Raw genomic sequence first — 15,011 nt, 5'->3', positions numbered from 1 at the left:
TGTTAGTTTGTATCCAGAGATTGCTCGTAGAATTTATTTCTTTTGTCTTTTAACCACCATGTAAACATACTTTTGACTCGATGACAAGTTGTGTGAGCAACGATGAAATCTGGTCAAAATACATTTGGTTTTAAATCATTTTGAAAGAAACTGTACGTGTTGGATATTCGTCAATATTTTAATATTAAATCATGTAAAAGATAGACCGAAATATCGAAACGGATATATACTCGTATGTGCAGCTCATTTCAGATAATTCTGTCTTCAAAAAAAGTAATTGCTTTCAATACATTGTACATACAAATAAAAATATCTGTAAAAATTACTTATATTTCAATCAAGGCGAGTCTTTAGTGAAATCACTCACATCTTACAATTGAAACATTTAAGCAAACCCAAATGCCAAACAAAAATTGACCAGGTGCGTCCACCGGAACATGGAACACCCAATCAGTCTCGGAAGAGGTAATTTTTCCCACTGGACAGGCCAGGAAAGTCTTACCATCAGTTGAGGTGTCCATCGCGATCGATTGCTCTAAATATGTATCGCTTACAGTTCGGTATACCATCCCCTTGGCACCGTTACGTTGTCGTGGTATGGCATTTTGGTCATATAGACGCTTTGTCCGATTAGTTACTCCATCATGAATTATTCAGATGATGATACACAAGGGTTATCTGTACACGGATCGGGGCCGAGAATTCCTATGTTGATCGGTCATCAAAACTCCTATCGATAATAAGGAATATCATGCATTGCACTGGGTAATATTGGCCATTGTACGTTATAGTGGAAATGCAAGGAACATGTGCGCACTGACTACATTGATCTTATCATTGTTTTGTTAAACGGTATCATTATTATTGGCTTAAATGATTGAAAATGAAACATTTATGTGACTAATAATGATACTTACAGTAAGCGGTATAAGTATACACCTACGGATATATATTGAAAGAAGAGCGACCATTATTCTAAAAATATTTTCTATTTTTGGATTTTGAATATTGAATCTAAAATAAACACATACCCTCGTAATTTGGATGATAGAAAATTAGAAATAGAATCCTCTTTAAACACATCATTATCTTTGGAAGACTCCCCGCTCAATCGAATACGCACGGTCATTGCGTGGCTGCCGTTATATTGTACCTATGTCACAGTGTGTTCTGTATAATACTTAAATAATGGGTAGGGTATATGGTCAACATTTTAGTGTGTTCATTGTACAACGGCCAATTGATAATATGAGATCAGAAGAAGAGAGAATTACATTGTGTTATATAACATATGAATAAAATACACGCAAAACAGAAAATATGGAATGTTTTATGAATAATGGTCGCTCCCCTTTCAATATGTATCCGTATACATATACCGCCTATTGTAAGTGTCCCTAATATCATGTACTTGTATCTTTTATTTTGAGAAATAGAGATTAGTATAAATGTACTTATCAATGCCTTTTCTGGAACTTTAAACTAGAAACCAGGTCTGGATTCATTGGCTAGACACCTAGTGATATATTATTTTGCATATGCCTTAGAGCATTGAAAACCTCATCCTTCTTAATAGGTCCCTCAACAATTTGGATAATTTAAGAAGGTCTTCGCAGAAACTATCTGCCAGTCTAACATAATTTGGTTCCTCAACATGAGAAAATCGGTCAAACGGTTAAACAACCACTACCGGTGTTTAGACTTAACAACAACCCGCATTGTTGATGTTTATTCTACGAATCAACTTCGACGAGATCAACATTTTCGTGTGTTTAATGTCTTTTTAATTACCTAATATCAAAGTTAGCCTTTGGTGCCCCATACTATACATCAAATCCGCTCATGGGGTCGGCGAAAGCTTACAGATCGTGGTCTGTTGATAAAAAGATATCGGACTTAATCTTCGAATAACGTGTTACATTTTATTGAATCGGTGTTACCTTACGATACCGAGGCGATAGTTCCGGTCTTACCAGCATAAGTGTAAGCTCTCCGGGCAACTGAACACAAATATATCAAAGACTTGTTTACTTATGTGATTATAGAGGCAAATCAGCAATTGCTAACAGTACAGTTCTCCTTAATAAATAAGGTATCGAGTCACAGTAAATATCCGAACGAGACAGGCCAACAAAGGATTCTAAATCCGAGCAACCTCAGAGATTCAAAGATCATTCTAAGTTGTTATCAAAATGGCTTGAAGGCGTAACGGTTTATCAAACAGTCGCGATTTTAACACGACTGCTAACAACTTCCTCGGCCAAAGTGACCACTCAACGGTCAACAAGACATTCGATACCCTTTTTAGGAGTATAAACTCTATAATTTACTAGGCCCATTAACGAAATTCTCAGGATTTTATTTTCTTAACAAGTATGTTGTAGATAATGACAAATTCATGCATGCTTAAAAAGTTTTATGGCATTGTCGGCAGCCGTTTGTAGCGCCTTATAAGACCAACATGTAAAACTTAACAACATCCTCATTGAGTAATTAAATCGGGAATCAAATTACTACATTTAACCGATTGAGTTGTTAAAATGTTTTGATGGGCCGAGACATTTAAACTCCATCAAGGGCAGGGTGAACGGCGCGAGAGTATGTTAAATATAATGAATCATTTGTATCGGGATTGTTTACATATTTCTCAACTTTTGTTTAATTTCCCGTGCAGCCAATTCAGCCGCATGTTTACATTTGATAAATGCGCAATTACACCTAGACCATGTCTGTAAATAGGCGCCTTATATTCCTATTCTAATTATATTGACTTACACCCCATCAAACCCCGTCTGATATCACATTTCTAATTCTACTCAAAGAAAAGAATTAATTCTTTTAAGTTGGAGTAGATCGTATTAAATTAATGTCATTTGTAAATGTATCTTTTCAGTAATGTTTTCTATATACAATTTCTGAAAGTCCCATTTGTCATTTAACTTGAAAGAATTACCCAAGTTTTGTCTCTTATCAGATTTCCTTTTAACACAAACTGAAGTCTATATTTGTTAGACGTCTAACTGTCCACCGGGGCCATACCCAACCCCCATGGGTTCCTATGAATGAATTAATTGAGAAATGTAATATTCAGCCATGCGAACCCTTACAAACGACCACCTTGTACCTCGGTTGGTTGTAAACACGTTCGTTTTTATATGCAAAACATTTTTTTTAATATGTATATGAACGTTTGAAATAAAATCAGCGTGCCTATATGCATGGCCATTAGTGAAGATCTATGTAATCCATACTTTACTTCCTGTGCTTTAGTTTGAAAGAATATTCTGGCTGCGGGTAAAAAACGTGGAAAAATTTAGAAACAATTAGGTTTGCTTGCAAACAAACAAAAACCATCAATGAACAATCGAACAAATATCTAATACATTAGGTATGACACTTAGCCCGAGTTTTAACCCTAGGTAGGATCGGAGTTAATTTTACTACAAAAAGAAGGTTGAATGAATCTAGGCTACTTTTATGTTGCACAATTGATAATGATCACAATGGGATGGTGCAATTTACCTATTTAGATACAAATGTTAGTGTGTATGTAACTTGTACATACCGTCTGATGTTCCAGCGAAGACAATATATAACCTTCCGTTTTAAATCCCTGAGTTAACTTTGCTGTAGAAACTTACTAGCTGACACGTAAGATAAATTCATCACTCGGTATCCTGTACGTTAGAACGCCAGAGGATATGGGCCTAATGGCGATCATATCATACACCCATATAACTGAAGGAGGGCTAAGTAGATTTAAACTATCAGTGTTTGTATTAGTACACAATCGTAAAAGAAAAATACTTACCAAACACCTGTGGAGCGATATTCCTCGATAATCACACGTATGTGATGTAATTTGTTACCCGGGGCAACACCTTGACGGCGAATTGTTGATCGTGTGATAGTGGACAAAATTTACAATGTCTATATAACGGTGTCACATTGGACGGCAATGGTCATCAATCTCTCCCTTGTTGTCCAGTCCCGAGGTTCATCGTCTCACCCTTGGGAATACAGAAAAAGAGGGCGATAAGGTGTCGTATCAAAACGAATTGGGCGTTCCTAGAGACCAAGACACGTAGCCAATGGTCAATTGGTCAAGGTCGAGCGTTATCCAGTCTAAAATTACTCTCATACTTTCGGAATACAGCGATAAACAAGTTCAAATCATGTCATGATATATAAGCATAGAACTGTTTTACTGACTAATTTAGACTAATGACTAAATTATCCTCACTAAATTTTGTCCTTTTAAACATATTCATACTTTAGTAAGTTTTCTTTGTCTTAATTATACAGTTCTCCATTTCACGATTTCTTTCATAATAAAATTCACAGAGGAGTTCAATAGGTTCCAAACAAAAAGATATACTGAATTAATTTTAAGGTATCAATATCAATGTTCAAAGCTGTAGCAAATTTTAGCGCGTACCGTTCATGTGAATCCCGAAGCTATCGTCTCAAACACTGACCAATGTAAATCGTTTCGCGGCGTTATGTATCGTTATAAATCATTCCATAAGATTGGTTACATTAGCAGGCAGCCGACATGCGGTTCCTTCACGGTCGAAAAGACGTTTGATTACAATAGTGTTTTGCCTTTAGGTGATTGTACGACGGGATCCGATCGCGGTGCTAATGGCGCTTGCTAACAAAGTGAAAAATGGGTTTATCGAAAATCGATTGGAGCATCTGATTTAGACAAAACATGGGTCCGTTAATGACAGCTAATTATATATAGTGTACACCAGCCGAGTCTAAATGTTACACACTCTTCTTAACGCTAGGCAATCAGTATTTGTCCTGCGGAAGAGTTTCTGATTGAAAAACAATCAGACGCAAGACAGAAGGAAACGGTGACAGTGTAACATCGTTAAGCGAGATATAACCGTGTTACTTACTAGTGCTTAGTCGTGTAGTAAATCAGGCTGACTGTACCACTTGAAATAAAGACCAAAGAAAAGGTGGCAATTACAACGTTTACATTATCTTTACAACTGTAGGTCGTTAACGATGCGGTATTATTCAGTCACTAGTACAACTCAACAAGTCGAATTTAAAACTTTTCTTTGACAAGCAGTTTTTTGTAAATGTCGTTTCCCGGTACTCGTATTTGTTATCTTTGGATATCTATATAAGTTTTGATCTTCTTTTTTCATTATTTTGAAACTTTGTCATTCGACATTGAGCAACGCAGTGTCATAAAGGGCTCTATTCCAAACATTTTTAAAGGGACATGTATTGAAAGCAGACCTACATGTAGAATTCCTTTATATCAAGATAATAAAACAATACAAACTTGATATTTGCCAAAGATGGTATTTAAATCAACGTTTTTCCAACTTAATTATTTAAAATTTTGTAATTGATGTCGACTGGATTACAGTTTCAAGTTGATAGTTCCAAACGTCAATAAATTCTGAAGTGAAGCGAAACACATACCGTACAGCCGGTAATTTTCACGAGATGATATTTTTGCGTTTTCGCGGCACATTGCTATTATCGCAAAAAATGATGCGGAAATATTGAGAAATGGTTGAATGATATCTACCTTTAAAACCCATATTGCTGAAATTCAAAATCGCTAACATATGATTTTTTCGTTTTTAGATCAAATCGTGAAGATTTTGGGAAGCGAAAATAACCGGCTATACGGTTTTTACGAATGTCCAATTTATAACATTCTTCTTTTTCCAGTTCGATCTCACTAGCAATCGGAAATTCGGGGTTTACGACCTTGTAGACGCAAAAACCTGATCGATAGAGCCAATATAAGTGGCCGTATCAGTGCCCATGCCTGTGTTGGTTGTTATAGAGGTCTGTGTATATCAATGAAGATAATATTAAAACATACCCCTTATCATATCGCATGTCCAATACACGGCCGATTACCTTCAGCATGTTATTACACTTGTTTGGAAAGAGCACATGGACCTGATATCTTATCACTTATATTCGATGTCTGGGTTTAGGAAAGGATACGATTCGCGTTATATTAATGAAAATTTTCATAACCTATTTGTAATTGTTCTACTTATGAAAGGGAATATCAAGATATAATTACTCAGTGATAAACTGCCAAATCCCAGTAGCATAGCAGGGTACCCCATTCCAAGGTTTCAGATGACAATGCATTCATGGTTGAATGAATTTTATCCGAGTAACCCCATTATGTTTCATACCCAATAAGGCGTTATGAATTTTGCCTTTCCTTGACAGAAAAGTTATTCATTTGCCCTTCGTTATCGTTTTACATGTTTATTAAAAACGTCGCTTTTGTTAAAAATGTGCACGCTCATACCCAGGCATCTTATTAAATTAGGTGATATTTCTTATTACAGAGCTACGTATCGGAGTGTTGCAGGGGGACGATGGTGTATGATAGCACGTCTGGAAAACCAACATAGAGAGAAAATATCGCCTTATAAATCTATTTGTAAACACAATTTAATAAATGCAGCATAAACCGCAGAGTCACTCACAAGGGAGTTAGCAAAAAGAACATAACTCATCTAAGAAATAAAGAAGTATGTATGGTTGCGTAGAGCGAGCAAATTAATGCGTGGAGTCCCATTTTTTGTAAATAAAACGTTACCGCTTGTATATTGCCGTTGAAAGACTAATATATATAGACAAACGATTGTTAATATAATATGATAATATATGTCGTACATCATTTGAGGTAAGCATACACTATTTAAATATCAGAATAATTGACAGTCTACCCATCTTTTTAATCGAGGCATCTTGTTAAACGTCATAAATAAAGTAATGTCTGATTCAACATCTTTACAACAAGTCAAAGACGGGAATTCGTTTTTGTTCTTCGAAAGATTTTTGATATTTTAGATTAATCATGCCTTCAAGACATATAAATCAGAATCTTCTAAGTACATTTAGTTCTTTCAAAATAACCATTTTCCTGTTTTCTACTATCAAAAACTTGTGTTCCTTGCACTTTGAAAGAGTAATTTCGTGAAATTGACAACTCTATGTGAAATCTATATGAAATCGACAGCGAGTCTGGTGAAATTGATCACCTTTTAACATCCCCAGTCCCTGACGGAGTGCCGGTAATAGTGATTACGATAATGACATTCCGCTATTTCCCGAGTTACACTGTAAAGAATGCGATTCGGGATTCCATTGGCGTCATACATACTTTATAAATTATATGTATACTTTATTTAATGTCAGTGTGTCGTTTTAATTATCCGGCCTACATGCAGTTTTGTCATATTGTTTATTTACGTTCATAAACATATGGAAACGATCCACATGTGTGTGTATACATATAATGTACAATGCTGAGCGACCTTATTCTACGACTGTATCATGTTTTCAGCTTGTCTTATTTTATACCTTTTTCGTTTTGATAATTATTAATAATGCATGCATATTAAGCTTCCAAATCAACAAATACTCATACCTTTCGAAGTTAAAGGTGTCTTTTTGATCATTGTTGTCTCGCTCCTGATTGTTGTGGAAACTGGATTAAATATAAATTATCAAAATAGAATTTGTACTTATTGTGGTACCAATGATGTTGGTGATACATTTTCTTATTTATTAAAGTGCTCATTTTTGACCTTAAAAAGAACATTATATTTAATGAATACCACTACACGAGACCAAATAATGTTCATTTTTTACATCATATGAACTCTACGAATATAAAAATATTAAGAGATTTATGTAAATTTATCATAGTTATGTTTTTAAAAAGTTATATAATTTGTCCACCATCTATGTTGCATTTATTGTATGTAGTAAATAACTGTTTTTCTTAAAAAATGTATTTTGTAAAGAAATTTAATAAATTTTGAAGTTTGAATTTCTACTTTTACGTATGTAGTAACTTTAAATTTCTCCTTCGTCATATATTGTTAAACCAAAAATCAATATACAATCTACAAGGACGTTTCACATATTTTACATACCAGTAAAATACTACATAACTATTGCCTATTGCTTATCGAGCTTTATCTTAAGATATTGTCAAACATCTAGTAACAAGGAAAGAGATAATGTCTTCAGATTTGCACATTGTCTTACACGCTATGCAGATACCGGTAATAAAAACACACGGACATAATAAGTGTTTTGTTTAAAACGCGTCCCATACACAAGACCTACAATTATAGAGATAGCAATCGGTTCCCGTAGTAGTGCCGTGAATATTACGGGAGCCAGAATAATATGTAATCCCACAGTTGTCTTCAGAAATAAATTACTACAAGGCCATCTCTCGTAACATCTTACATACGGTGATAGCTCCTGCTAGTCTTTTTTCCTGATAAAGATCTGGGATATGCTTGACTCATTCTGCCTGTAGCAGTATATATAATATACTATGTCCTAGTGATAAAGTGTTTTATAAATTTAACGAGGTCCCATATTGGCCTAGTTCCTATCTGTATATACAAAAGTGTTACAAATGAAGAACTTGTCAGAGTTGAGAAGTGTCTGGCATTTTTTTCTTGACAATTTAGAATCTGAAAGATGCTCCACCGTTGACGAATGGTGTTTTTTTCTCTATCAAAAAACAGGAGCAGAGGAATTAGTATTTTTCTTCAGTTACAAAAGTTACTTACTTTACACCATTACCATTATTGAAAATTTTGAATTTCTTATTTTACTGCAAGACAAAAATATTAAAATATTTAATTGTGTCCCGAAAAAAATCCATGTCACTATGCCATATATGGAATGAAGTGCTGATTGCGCATGTACCAAAAGCAAAATAAATGATTTTATACATATTTTTGTGCTATTTAGACATACAATATACATAATTAAACATCAGTTATTGTTCAAATGATGGGATTCGTTTGTGTTCTGTCAGCAGTGGAGCATATTTAAGGCATTATTACATGCAACGATAGCTATTATTTCCACGATTTCGCGGGAAAATGCTCTGATCGAAACAATTGCATCCGAAATTAATATATTGAGAAATTGTTTGAACTATACATTACCTTACAAGCAAATTGCGAAATTTGTAAAACGCTATAAAATTTAATGTTTCTGTTTTGAGTCAATATCGCGAAAACATCGACCCGCGGAAAAAAACTTGCTATAATATACCTTCCAAGCTACAGCTATGATATAAACCAGATGGCGATGCATTCGTGAGTTAAGATAATGCGATTCATAAATATGAATAATTTTCGATTGTCTGTCCGGTCAGCTGTTACGAGGAAATGCGCTTTTTTAATCGGATGTTAGGAAAACTTGAATAGTTTTAGAAACGAGAGCGAAAAAATAGTTGATTTATCGATATTGATTTAAACATTAAGCTGTTGTACACGTTCGGTGTAAACATAAACAACGGGTAACTTCTAAACAATAAAATTCACATAGCTCTTTATTTGTTCAAAATGTTTTTCACAAAACATTTTTTTTTTAAAGATATTGTTTTTGGTTTGGGTTATTTAAGGACGTGCCAGTTAAATGAGTGAAGGAAAGTCGGAGTACCCAAAGTAAATCCACCGACCAGCAGTCAGTACCTAACAACTGTCCCAAGTCGATAGAACTAATCATATGGGACGAAATAAATATATATCAAAATAATAGGTTAAAATTCAATGTACCATCACACTATTGTCAAGTCTTTATCAATAACATGTACATTTCAAAAGGATGTCATATAATTGTACCATGCTGCACAAGTTCGCTCTTATTAATAATCATCATCGACATAATTATTGTAAATATTGTAGTGTATCTTACCTACAAGGATTCCACGTGCTGTCCAGTCAAAGAGAAAACATACCTGTTTCTTACTCAGAGGTTAAGATCCTGGTGTTTTGTATATTCTGTTGTCAAACTGTCAGCTATCTGTACATGTGTAGCGGTATATTTGTGGACACGTCACGGTACGACAGTCGTCCAGGTAGGTCACCTTTTAAGATTGGATAAGTGTGGTTAAGAACATTACAACAGTACACCAGAAGGTTTGTTTGGGTTGCCCGATTTATGACATCAAAGATTAAACGTTTTTTCCACACAGTTAAATATAACAGGATTAAACTTAATATTACATGTACAGTAAACATAATAAAACCAAATCAAAATTGCATTAGTGCACAATGTGAAATATGTCAATACTAACAGTATTAGTGCACAATGTGAAACATGTCAATACTAACAGTATTAGTGCACAATGTGAAACATGTCAATACTAACATATCACAATGTGAAACATGTCAATACTAACAGCATTAGTGCACAATGTGAAATATGTCAATACTAACAGTATTAGTGCACAATGTGAAACATGTCAATACTAACAGTATCAGTGCACAATGTGAAACATGTGCAATACATATAACAGTATACTAGTGCACACAGTGTGAAACATGTCAATACTAACAGTATCAGTGCACAATGTGAAACATGTCAATACTAACAGTATCAGTGCACAATGTGAAACATGTCAATACTAACAGTATTAGTGCACAGTGTGAAACATGTCAATACTAACAGTATCAGTGCACAGTGTGAAACATGTCAATACTAACAGTATCAGTGCACAATGTGAAACATGTCAATACTAACAGTATCAGTGCACAATGTGAAACATGTCAATACTAACAGTATCAGTGCACAATGTGAAACATGTCAATACTAACAGTATCAGTGCACAGTGTGAAACATGTCAATACTAACAGTATCAGTGCACAGTGTGAAACATGTCAATACTAACAGTATTAGTGCACAGTGTGAAACATGTCAATACTAACAGTATTAGTGCACAATGTGAAACATGTCAATACTAACAGTATTAGTGCACAATGTGAAACATGTCAATACTAACAGTATTAGTGCACAATGTGAAACATGTCAATACTAACAGTATCAGTGCACAGTGCAGTACCACAGGTATCAGTGCACAATGTGAAACATGTCAATACTAACAGTATTAGTGCACAATGTGAAACATGTCAATACTAACAGTATCAGTGCACAGTGTGAAACATGTCAATACTAACAGTATCAGTGCACAATGTGAAACATGTCAATACTAACAGTATTAGTGCACAGTGTGAAACATGTCAATACTAACAGTATCAGTGCACAGTGTGAAACATGTCAATACTAACAGTATTAGTGCACAATGTGAAACATGTCAATACTAACAGTATTAGTGCACAATGTGAAACATGTCAATACTAACAGTATCAGTGCAAATGTGAAACATGTCAATACTAACAGTATAGTGCACATGTGAAACATGTCAATACTAACAGTATAGTGCACAATGTGAAACATGTCAACAACAGTATCAGTGCACAGTGTGAAACATGTCAATACTAACAGTATCAGTGCACAGTGTGAAACATGTCAATACTAACAGTATTAGTGCACAGTGTGAAACATGTCAATACTAACAGTATACAGTGTGAAACATGTCAATACTAACAGTATTAGTGCACAATGTGAAACATGTCAATACTAACAGTATAGTGCACAATGTGAAACATGTCAATACTAACAGTATAGTGCACAATGTGAAACATGTCAATACTAACAGTATCAGTGCACAATGTGAAACATGTCAATACTAACAGTATCAGTGCACAATGTGAAACATGTCAAACTAATATAGTGCACATGTGAAACATGTCAATACTAACAGTATTAGTGCACAATGTGAACATGTCAATACTAACAGTATTAGTGCACAATGTGAAACATGTCAATACTAACAGTATTAGTGCACAATGTGAAACATGTCAATACTAACAGTATTAGTGCACAATGTGAAACATGTCAATACTAACAGTATTAGTGCACAATGTGAAACATGTCAATACTAACAGTATTAGTGCACAGTGTGAAACATGTCATAACAGTGGCAAAAACATGTCAATACTAACAGATTGTGCAATGTGATGCAACGTCACAGTGTGAAACATGTCAATACTAACAGTATTAGTGCACAATGTGAAACATGTCAATACTAACAGTATTAGTGCACAATGTGAAACATGTCAATACTAACAGTATAGTGCACATGTGAAACAGTCAATACTAAAGTATTAGTGCACAATGTGAAACATGTCATACTAACAGTATTAGTGCACAATGTGAAACATGTCAATACTAACAGCATTAGTGCACAGTGTGAAACATGTCATACTAACAGTATCAGTGCACAATGTGAAACATGTCAATACTAACAGTATATGCATAATGTAAATGTCATACTAACATATTAGTGCATAATGTGAAACATGTCAATACTAACAGTATTAGTGCACAATGTGAAACATGTCAATACTAACAGTATCAGTCACATTGCAGTACCACGGAGGTAAGGTAATCTATGTGTAATTGTGGAAATGTGTACAAAAAATTATTGTCAGATGAAAATATTTTTTCATTTGACAATCATTTTTTTCTTCTTTCAGTGACAATACGTTATACTATACAGGTAAATTCGCGCAATAATTCAACGGTATATGAAGCAAGCGTTTTTGTAACGACACACTAGAAATATGCTTTGTAAAACTTCGTCTTATACAAGATTCATGGAATTATTAATGTTACCGATTTTTTATCCAGCTCCTAAAACGTCTACGAATGGTCTATGATCAATCTGATGGGCCCAAATATAACTATCACTGCGGCTAAAATGAAGCAACACCTTCCGGCGATTCTGACGTTTAAATATCAGGTCAAAATATATGACGTCACAATGACCAGAAGTTGGGACTATGTTCTTCCTTCATTAGACAACACATGGTATATTTCATACAAGTGTTAATATTTTATATACAAACATATTTACATACGTACCTTTACTGTGACAATCATGTGAAAAAATTGCTTCGACCTATGAACCTGTAAATTAATATGTATACTCATTAAGTCAACAATCGTACTAGTAGACACTACATGTACATATAATTAACTATAACGTTTCGAAGTAATGGTAAGTTCATGTACATTGTAGATTTATAATGATGTTGTCGTTGTATGCGTAAAATAAACCCACTAGTCATACATTATATGTAGATATGCACTTATCTTCTATTTAGGCATCAGGCTTGTTGAGTTGCTTTGAGCACATCCTCATTCACATAATTATGGTACAGGGATGAATACATGATGACTCCCATAAGATACGATCAAATATAAGAGGTGGTTTATGTGAGCATTTCAATCAGTAACGGGTCATACTATGGTAAACGTTTTGGTAGGTAACGGGTCATATTGTTATATGGTAAGTCGTTTTGATAAGTAAGTATAATTTCCAATGATGGCATACAACGTGCAGGGAATAATATCAAAAGCGTGCAATGTTCAGTACAAGTACATATATTTTACTATTTGTGTACTACCTATACGTGCATGTTTGGAGCAAAATTGAATTAAAGAAAAGAAAAAACATGAAACAAAATGCACTGTTTGAATTCAAACCATATTACATGTTACATCTATATATTACGTTCAAAATATGTTATAATATTGAAGTCATACCGATCTTATTCAGTTATCCATCAATCCACACATTTTGATACCACGCATACATTTCATATATTTGATCTGCAGCTATAGTTGAATCATGAACATCAAAGACAGATTACAACTACGTGAGCCACAGTTTTGTTGCATCCATGAACATCTATACCTCAAGACATTTAGAAACGAATTCTATTTCACTTTAAATAAGAAGGTATACCATACATTTCAACTCGAATATCAAAGCCAAAGTTTTCTACTCATAGAAACAATCACAATAGCATAGAACAGGTCGTCTCTCAAACATGTGTGGCTTAAAGCTGAAGTAATAATGGACCAGTGAAAACACCATGCTTCCGAGTCACCGAGAATTAAGAAATGTTTATGGATGTCCAAGGATTTTGTTCTGTGTTATCCTACCTAACATAAATAAATTCTACAACTACAAAATAAACACATTTCATGTAACTTATTTCAGCCGTTCGACATGTTCAGTCAATTTTAACAAGAATCAGTGTAACGTGACATATGGGTCGATACGTCACGGTGTTGCTGTTGTCGGAGGGCTGAAGTTGGTTGCGAGTTCCTAGTTCCTAGTTCCGTTTAATAAACGGAACTAGGAACCAGACCCGAGTTCCGTTTAAGCTTATACGGAACTAGGAACCAGACCCGAGTTCCGTTTAACAAAAGTACTGGCCAACGAGCCGAGTTCCGTTTATTAGGATTTCTACCTCTAATTGAATGTTCAATTACATATTATATATCGGAATCGAACTCTGAGCTTTCAGCAGCGATACGACACAGAATTAATCTCTATAACACAGATTTTCTTAAACGGATCTGACACCTAGACCTCAGTTGTACCGACACCATTTAACTTAAAACGGAACCAGGAACCAGACCCGAGTTCCGTTTAAGCTTATACGGAACTAGGAACCAGACCCGAGTTCCGTTTAACAAAATTAACTGGCCAACGAGCCAAACGTTTCCGTTTATTAGGATTTCTACCTCTAATTGAATGTTCAATTACATATTATATATCGGAATCGAACTCTGAGCTTTCAGCAGCGATACGACACAGAATTAATCTCTATAACACAGATTTTCTTAAACGGATCTGACACCTAGACCTCAGTTCCGTTTAACTTAAACGGAACCAGGAACCAGACCCGAGTTCCGTTTAACTTAAACGGAACCAGGAACCAGAATTCCCGAGTTTGAGCTTTCGTTTAAGCTTATACGGAACTAGCGTCGTAACTTAAACGAACAGGACCAGACCCGAGTTTCGTTTAACGTTTAAACTAGGAACCAGACCCGAGTTTTTAAGCTTTAACTGAACTAGGAACCAGACCTGAGTTCCGTATAACCCAACGCTTGTATAAACATTTGTAAAGCTCATCTGACCTGAAGGGCCTGATATCGAATATAATAATATATGATATCTTATATAATTCGATCAAATTCTGGATGGACCTTGCTTCTTCAATAAATTTTAAATTGGCTTGCCATAGCATTTACTCATTTTAGCTCAACTG

At 34.8% G+C, this 15,011-nt stretch overlaps 1 protein-coding gene across 3 annotated transcripts in view; it reads right to left on the bottom strand.

Moving 5' to 3' along the window:
• The window catches only part of LOC138317258 (protein phosphatase 1 regulatory subunit 27-like), a 30,155-nt gene extending 20,288 nt beyond the window's left edge, over positions 1–9,867 (bottom strand). The window contains exons 1-2 of one of the 3 annotated variants that reach the window (XM_069258808.1): positions 9,739–9,867; positions 3,812–4,010 (exon numbers count right to left, since the gene is read on the bottom strand). The gene's annotated coding sequence lies outside the window, so the exon portion shown is untranslated. Of the gene's footprint in view, positions 1–3,565; positions 3,692–3,811; positions 4,011–7,435; positions 7,496–9,738 lie in introns of those variants that run through there. The other 2 variants (XM_069258809.1, XM_069258810.1) reach the window with 2 other exon arrangements.
• Between the last annotated feature and the right edge of the window lie 5,144 nt (positions 9,868–15,011).

Source organism: Argopecten irradians, chromosome 3 (assembly GCF_041381155.1).
Source record: "Argopecten irradians isolate NY chromosome 3, Ai_NY, whole genome shotgun sequence".
In the NCBI taxonomy this organism is placed as follows: Eukaryota; Metazoa; Mollusca; class Bivalvia; order Pectinida; family Pectinidae; genus Argopecten; species Argopecten irradians.
Note: the sequence above shows the minus strand (reverse complement) of the source record. Positions and strands in the feature narration are given on the sequence as shown.